An 8,080-nucleotide genomic window follows, 5' to 3' on the forward strand; every position below is an offset into this window, starting at 1 on the left:
ACTGTTGTTTTAGGCCTGATTAGCTGGGTCCTGTATGCAGGAATTAACATGACAGATAGGTCATCTTTGATGTTAGAGAAGGTTAAGTCCAGAGTGTTATGACCCCGAGTTGCAAAGTCCACATGTTGGTAAAATTGAGAGAGAACAGTCTTGAAGGTAGCCTGATTAACATCCCTACAGTAGCAATGATGAAAATACCCTCTGTGTGAGCAGACTGGAGCACAGAGATAGCCTGGTATAGAATCTACATGGCCACTTTTGGTGGGGACATAAACAGCATTGATGTTAACCATGTTAAACTCTATGAGCAGATAAAACAGTCTGCAGTTAACGGTCAGAAACTTGATGTATGGAGAGCAGAAGCTGGCGACTGATCTAGCATTTACACACCAGTTCTTGTTTATGTACACTCACAGCCCCCCTCCTCTAGTCTTACTGCTGAGTTTGCTGTTTCTATCGGCGGGGTATAATTAAGCCCCTTACGGGTAACAACATTGTCCGGCATGTATGAATGTTGCCATGACTCAGTCAGGATAATAGCACAGCAGTTGCACAACTCTTTTTTTGAAGAGTTGGTGTTGCAGATAATCCATTTTGTTATCCAGTGAGCGGAAGTTGGAGAACAGGATTGATGGGATTGGTGCTCTGTGTTGATTTCTTCTTATGCTACGTTCACACCAGACGCAACAGGCACAGCAGAAGCAGCAAGTTTACATGTAAAGTCAATGGTTGATGCAGCAAAAGGTCCCGCAGCGCGTTTTGAGCAGCAGGCGCAGCGCATCTGAGCAGTTGAAGCAGCCACAAACGCGCTGTTGCTCGAGATGGAAGAATTTAACTTTTGCTGCTTGACGCACCGCATCAACCAATCAGAGAAGCTGATCTGAGAGCTGGCAGAGAGACAGACACATCGCTGATGATACAGAGCGCTGTGATCACTCATCTGAAACAGTTTATTAATGCCTGAATTAACTTAAAATGCAGAAACCTGCCGACAGAATATGTTGGCTTTTATTATCCTGCTGCCTGCAGTTTGGATTATTTTGATGAAAAACACCTACCAGCCGCCGCGGTGAACCGCGAGGAGGCGACCCGGCCAGAGGCTGCTGTTGAATGGGATTCCAACTGACAGCGCACCGCTGGTATGTGGGGGTCTGAGCGGCTCCGACAGAAAGAATATTGGAAGGTGGGATTGTAATCTGGATGAACTGACTGCACTGATTAAGTTTTAAGTGGATTTTCCCACTTAAAAACATATTAAAACTACTTTATTCCCACTGATCACAGCAAATATAGCTGCAAGGCAGAGAAAGGATTGTGAAACTCCGCCCAATGCATGTCAGACCCACTTTTTCACCGCGCAGCCAGAGCAGCAAAGCTGCTTCAGCCGTGCTTCAGAACTAACTGGTACAAGCAGCAAAAATGAAGCAGCAGTCGCGATTTTGCTGCGCCTGCTGTTTGGTGTGAACGTAGCATTAGCTTTGCTGTAAGCCCACCTCTGCAGCCCCTCTTTCGTCATTTTACACCCTGCTTTCTCCGGCCCACAACCTGGAGCGGCCTGGTCCATGAGCCCGTTGCATTGTTCTCATCCATCCAAAGCACTCTGCAGCTTTTTAAAGGGTCAAGCGTGGCTGTATTTAAGTGTCCAAAAACAACATTTTGTGGCCGAAGCTCCAGCAGTCATAGATACAGAATCGATGCCTAATCTGTAGTTTTCTAAGCGCCATATTTTGTGGAATTGTTAAGAGTATAAAGCCGCTGACTACAGGCACAGCCATGTTGGTTCCCAGTTAGATTAAAGTGAACAAACTGAAATCGGTCAAATAAATAATATTTAAAGGAATAGTACACCCAAAACATGATTAGCCTTCATTTTCTACTCACCCCCATGCTGAACAACACTCTGGAGTACTTTTTTGATATCTCAAATGCATCTGGAGATCTGGGAGGCTTCTTGCTGTCTGCTGACATTTAAATAATGGAGGTCTATGGCACCCAAGGCAGAAAGGTCCATAAAAGTCCACAAAAAACGTGTCAATATTCCTCCATACTGCTCATCCAATGTAATCCAAGTGTCCTGAGTGGGTAGCATCCAGAATTTACTCGAAACAAAGTCATTTAGAATGTTTTTAGAGCATAAACAGTAGTGTATAGGATTTCCTAAAAGCGCGCGCCTGCGAGTTCACGACTCTACGGAAACCGCGGCAGACCAAACCAGATGAAAGTGCGCATTCAGCTCGGCAAAGAACTCATGCTCTTCCTCAACACTGAAGTCCTCAGACATTTTTCTTTCGTTGTTTCTTTCTTTGCACAGGTAAACAGCACATTTCTTATTCTACGCTTGCATTATCGGCAGAGCAGACGCTGAATGCGCACTTTCATCTGGTTTGGTCTGCCGCGGTTTCCGTAGAGTCGTGAACTCGCAGGCGCGCGCTTTTAGGAAATCCTATACACTACTGTTTATGCTCTAAAAACATTCTAAATGACTTTGTTTAACCATACATTAGAATGGAATTGGATAGATTTTGACTCTGATATAAACATATGGAATTAAACATTTTATGCATGATATTACCTTGTTGTTTTGAGCACAGATCCCTAAAGTTGTCCATCTTTCTTGTACAGAATTTTTGTATCAACTAAAAGTCTTTTGGTTAGGAAACTTAAGGAAATTCTCATGTTGAGTTGGGTTTGACCAACATCTGAAAGTTCATTTGTTACTTACTAAATAAAACGCAAAACAAACAGTATAGCTGCATCCCTTATGTCAGGCAAAAGGAGCTCAAACCTATGGGTGGCTGTTGTTACTCTAAAAACAACAGTTTTCATTATAAACACATGGGACACAGATGGATAATTCAAAATGTCACCGGTTAATCAGGTAACTCTAGTAACGTTTTTTCCTTTCTGTTCACATCACTGTTCTCTGGAAATAAGATCTATATACACAGGGTCCAGCACTTAAATGTCTGCCAGCAGTAAAACATAATCCCACCGTAGAATGCCAAACCTCAGCCTGAATTGTCCAGTTCTTAATTCCTGCTGTATTCAGTGGTGGGAACAAGTATGATGGTGGGAGGTGGACATGTTTGTCTGGAAAAAAAAGCTTTGACTTATGGAAATTACAACAACAGCAGCTCTGAGGGAAAACCAGACTGGGTTGCAGACTTTGATTTCTCACGGACAGAAGGCATGTGACTAATTAGTTGGGTCACAGGGATGAGAGTCATATTTATTTTGGGCTTTCCCTGATAACTTTTTTTAAGTAGTTTTTTTAGGGTTAAAGGATAAAAATAAAAATAAAAACTTACTGGAAAACTAGCTGCCAAATCTATTTCATTCTTCTTCTTTTTTTGCTGATAAACTGAATACATGGATGTATTATAGTACTGTCCACATGTCCTCAGCATCATTTGGACCATTTACTGCACATTTCTTGCAATCCTGTTTTTGTGTTTAAAATAAAGATGCACCAATCTGATAATACTATGGCTTTGGATACTAGAAAAGAAAATCGTAGATTTAAAATGTAAATGGGAGTAATCCAAAGGGACAGATCTATTTAAGCTATTTCTAAGAAAAAAATTAAAGTGGGTTAAACATTTCTTGAAAAGCAGCAAACTTTACTCTTATACACATCAGTTTTTTAATTTAACAAATACAGTAAATTTGAACCCTTTCAGTTGCACATTTGTTTGTCCAGAACAGATTTTTCCTTTCATACATATCAACCTGCTCATTGAGTAGAGCTTATGATAGTGTCTTAAAGGTGAACAGTAATCATGATAACATAAAAGCAAACAGAGCTCTGGTATTGGAAAAGTATCACATTCTGCAAATAACAAAATTCACCGTCAATCGATTTCTCAGTCATATCTGAGACTTCACCCAGTCCCAATTTTTTAGGTAAGTGTGTGCAGAATAAAGTTGAGCTGTCCTTTGTGATAAAAAAAAAAAGTAAGATTGGATGCTGTAGTTTAATTTCTTGTGCATGATTTTAAATCCCACACAAAAAACACTCATATTGGTTAGCCATAAGCAAGCTGTACCTCAACTTAAAACCATTCATCCATTTTCCCATACTTTATTCCAGCTGCTGTTTAGAGGGGTGCTGGTGCCTATCTCTAACTGTCTATGGGCGAGAGGTGGGGTAAACGCTAGAAAGGTCAACTATTTTCACATAAATGTAAATCTGTTTTATGGAACACTTAAATGTGACAAAAAGGCAAGGAATCTGTCAGGAGATGAATAACAAGGCAAATTTGGTTGTGTGTTTAATAAAAACAAATGCAAATTCAGTGAATTGAAACCTGACAACTTTTGTTTTCCAAATGTAATTGAAATATTTATTGTGTTACTTATATAGGAATGAATAAATACTTAAAAATCCTAATTTAATTGAATTCAAAAGTTAAAGGAGTGTATCATATTGTTATATGTTATGCAGTAACTCCTCATATGAGATTTGTGTTGATTCTTCTTATCTAGATCTGCTGTGCAAGATCCGCAACCAAACACCTCAACGTGTTTATCCACAAAAAAGACCTATTGACCCCTAAACAGATTTACTTTAAAAAATTTAAGACTGTGAAAAATATGAAGGTAGGAAGGTTCTGTAATTGGAGCTGAAATCTGTGCTTTAAAAGGGTTGAGTTGGACGTTTTTCAGTCTATATCAGGTTGTGCTTGACCTGCAGAACATTTGACATTTTATCTGGCCTGTTATTAATCTGCTTAGTGGAGCTTTAGTGAGATGGAGTTTCCCCCTGTGCTGCTCAACCATAAACACACACCCACACACAAACCTGCTCTTTATCCCATCCTACCCACACAAAGACACACTAACACTGTTTTAAAGTCTATCACACACACACTCACTGTAGTCCATCTTTTCTGTTTTCATTTCCTCCCTCTCACCTTACAGACACTGTTACAGTCTTATCCCCATCTGTCTCCTCTCCCTCACTGTTCCCTCACTCATAAAAATTAGTTGCTTTGGTGATTCGTGTTCACATGATCCTGTCTGGTTTATGCGTTTACTTGAACAAAGTTATGGGAAAACAGCAAAAAAGACAGCAGATCAAAACTTAAAAAATGTGTTTTCAACAGAGTTCTCTTTGTTCAGCTCACACAGAACCACCAAATCATAAAATTGATGTATTTACTCCAGAGATTCAGTCTGGTTAGACTGCTGGCTAGTGTTTCTAGATGGTTTACCTCCTCCAATATGCCAACAGAGTTATGTAAGTTTTCACCACTCTACCATTCAAGTAAATCTAGTCAACCACTGATGCTTGTTATGGAAAGCAATGCCTGAAACAGTTATTAGAGGTGGCTACAAGCTGTATGGAAGCACAGATTCCAGGCCAAACAGCGGACCCATATTGGCCTGCAGAGTTTAGTTAAGAGCCAAGTTTTAAACTCTGAATGTTAAATTTAAACAACACTCATTAAAAATCTTAATGCTTAAAGCTTTTGTTTTTGTTGCATTTAATACTTTCAAAGCTACAGAGAAGTCCAAAGTATTTGTGGTTATGACTGGAGCTATACCAACATTACACAGGCAGATAAATCAGGACACCAGTTATAATTCTTTAGATAATGGTCAATGCCCTAGTAGATCCAAAAGCGATGGTCAGATGGGAGTCACTCTCCCCTTACTGCTGGGTTACCAGTCTAAATTCAGGGTTTTGAATGATTGAGCGATGAGTTCCAACCAGCAGAAGTCCAGGAGTAGGTTCTAGAATGAGCTTTTTCTTTTCTATGGACTCTTTGTACAAGATTGGGCAGATCTGTGACCATAATTGCTGTAAGTCAGCTAAAAAGTCTCCACCACCAGATTTTCAGAGATTAAAAGGAGAAAGAAGTGCTTCAATAATTTTATTTTAACGTAATACTTAAAATAAACTGGATCCCAATTTTGGATAGAATATGACAAATTATGTTGTCCTGCATTCTGATGTCTGTAGCAATTAAAACACGCTGAAGTACATTGGACCATTCAAATCCATCTCCTCGACTGCGAGCTTGGTGCTCCGATCAAGATATAGAAGTGGTTTTAAACTGTTGGACCTGCACTGAAATATAGGAACATCTAATGAGTAAGAAAGGATGTCAGAAGCCATGACAATGTAAAAACACATCCACCTCAGCGAAAATGCAAACCTGCCTGTTGGATTTCCTAAGATGGAGGACTAACAATTTATTGTCGAAGAATAGATCATTACTAAAAAACATAGCCAAGGAAACTTATGTTACAGTAGGTAAAACACTGCAACAAATCAGCAGAGACAACATTGTCTCCAGTCTGCCGCCAACATTTGACCCATTCCAGTTTGCCTACTGACGGAACCGCTCCACTGAGGACGCCACCTCCCTGCGCTCTTCACCTGAGCCTAGCACACCTAGAGGAGAAGAACACCCAAGTGTGGTATCTGTTCCTTGACTTCAGTTCCTCTTTCAACACCATCATTCTACAACATCTGATTGGTAAACTGGAACAGATGGGCTTCAATACAGCCCTCTCCAATTGCCTGCAAGACTTCCACACAGACAGACCTCAGTCATTCCAAAAACCTCTGATGTCATCACCCTAAGCACAGGCTTCCCTCAGGGCTGCGTCCAAAGCCCCCTGCTGTTCACTCTGATGACACACAACTGCGTCCCCAGGTTCACCACCAATCACATCGTGAAGTTTGCAGACGACACCACGGTGTTGAGCCTCATCAAAGAAGACAAGGACTGGGACTACAGAGAGGACGTGGAGCAGCTGGTGGACTGGAGCAGAGATAACCCCCTGATCCTGAATGTGGAGAAAACGAAGGAGATCATCGTTGATTTCAGGAACAACCGGCCTAACCACGCTCCACTGCTTATCACAGCTCAGCAGTAGAGGTGGTCAGCAGCATCAAATTCCTTGGGGTGCACATCACAGACACCCTCAACTGGACTGTAAACAACACCTCACTGGTCAAAGGGGCACAAAAGTACATGTAACTTCTAGGGAAGATGAAGAGAGCCCACCTGCCCCCACCAATCCTCACGAGCTTCTACAGAAGCACTATAGAGGGCGAGCTGTCTGACTGTGTTGTGTGGATGCTGCAATGCTGCAGACTGGAAGAAGGTGAGGAGAGTAGTGAGAACTGCAGAGAACATCATCGGGGCTCCTCTTTCGTTTTGTACACATCCTGTGTGTACAAAAGGACTAGCACATGTCGGTTTCTGATATTATATTTTTCAAAAATGATGCCGTTTGCCCGAAACATTTAAACTAGGTCTTGGAAATCTGTCTGCTGAAGACCATATTTTAAAATGATAATCATTGGTCTTTAAAAATGTTGGATCCCTGCACACCCATCGCTTAAATACTGGCAGTGGCCAAACATTGGCAATGTCATGCTGCCTGTCAGAGTGAGTCAAATGTAGAGGACTAAAGTGGAAACAAACTAGAGCTTCAGAAAGCCTGAAGAAGCAGTGATTAACATTAAACTTAAAAATATCAAGAATTTGTGGAAAAGACAAAATTCAAGTGATACTGTGAAGACTTCAGGTCCAACACACAATGCAGTTAAACAGTTAATTTAAAAAATGTAATGTCTATTTCAGCTTTATTAAAAGTAACCGATCGTGCCGCTGGCTTGGAGTTCTTTTATGTTGACCCCCACCACTATTTTTTCCTTAATTGCCTTCCTACATGTCTGCCTGAAGCAAACATTGACCAGTTTCCATATGGAAATCAAGAAAATATATACTGCCAAATATTGCAGTGATGTTTTAAATTCTGTTATAAAATATGATTTTCCTGACTATCATTTCTTTGATTTCCTTTCATTATATCAATTCTTTGATATCATTTTAATTTCACCACCATTTTCCATGAAGTTTAGCCTCTCAGCCAATAATTATATACCAACTGACATGCATATTGTGACTGCATTTCCCTGGAAATATGATGTCCTCCCTAATAGCATACAAGCAAAATTACAACCCTTCAGTGATTTTGATACTGTAAGCACCGGCATCAGGTTGTGGTTAGAATATGGTGCAGCTTCACCAATAGAATAAGTTTTATGATGACTTCTATA

Source organism: Cyprinodon variegatus, unplaced genomic scaffold (genome assembly GCF_000732505.1).
Source record: "Cyprinodon variegatus isolate N-32 unplaced genomic scaffold, C_variegatus-1.0 Scaffold278, whole genome shotgun sequence".
NCBI lineage: Eukaryota > Metazoa > Chordata > Actinopteri > Cyprinodontiformes > Cyprinodontidae > Cyprinodon > Cyprinodon variegatus.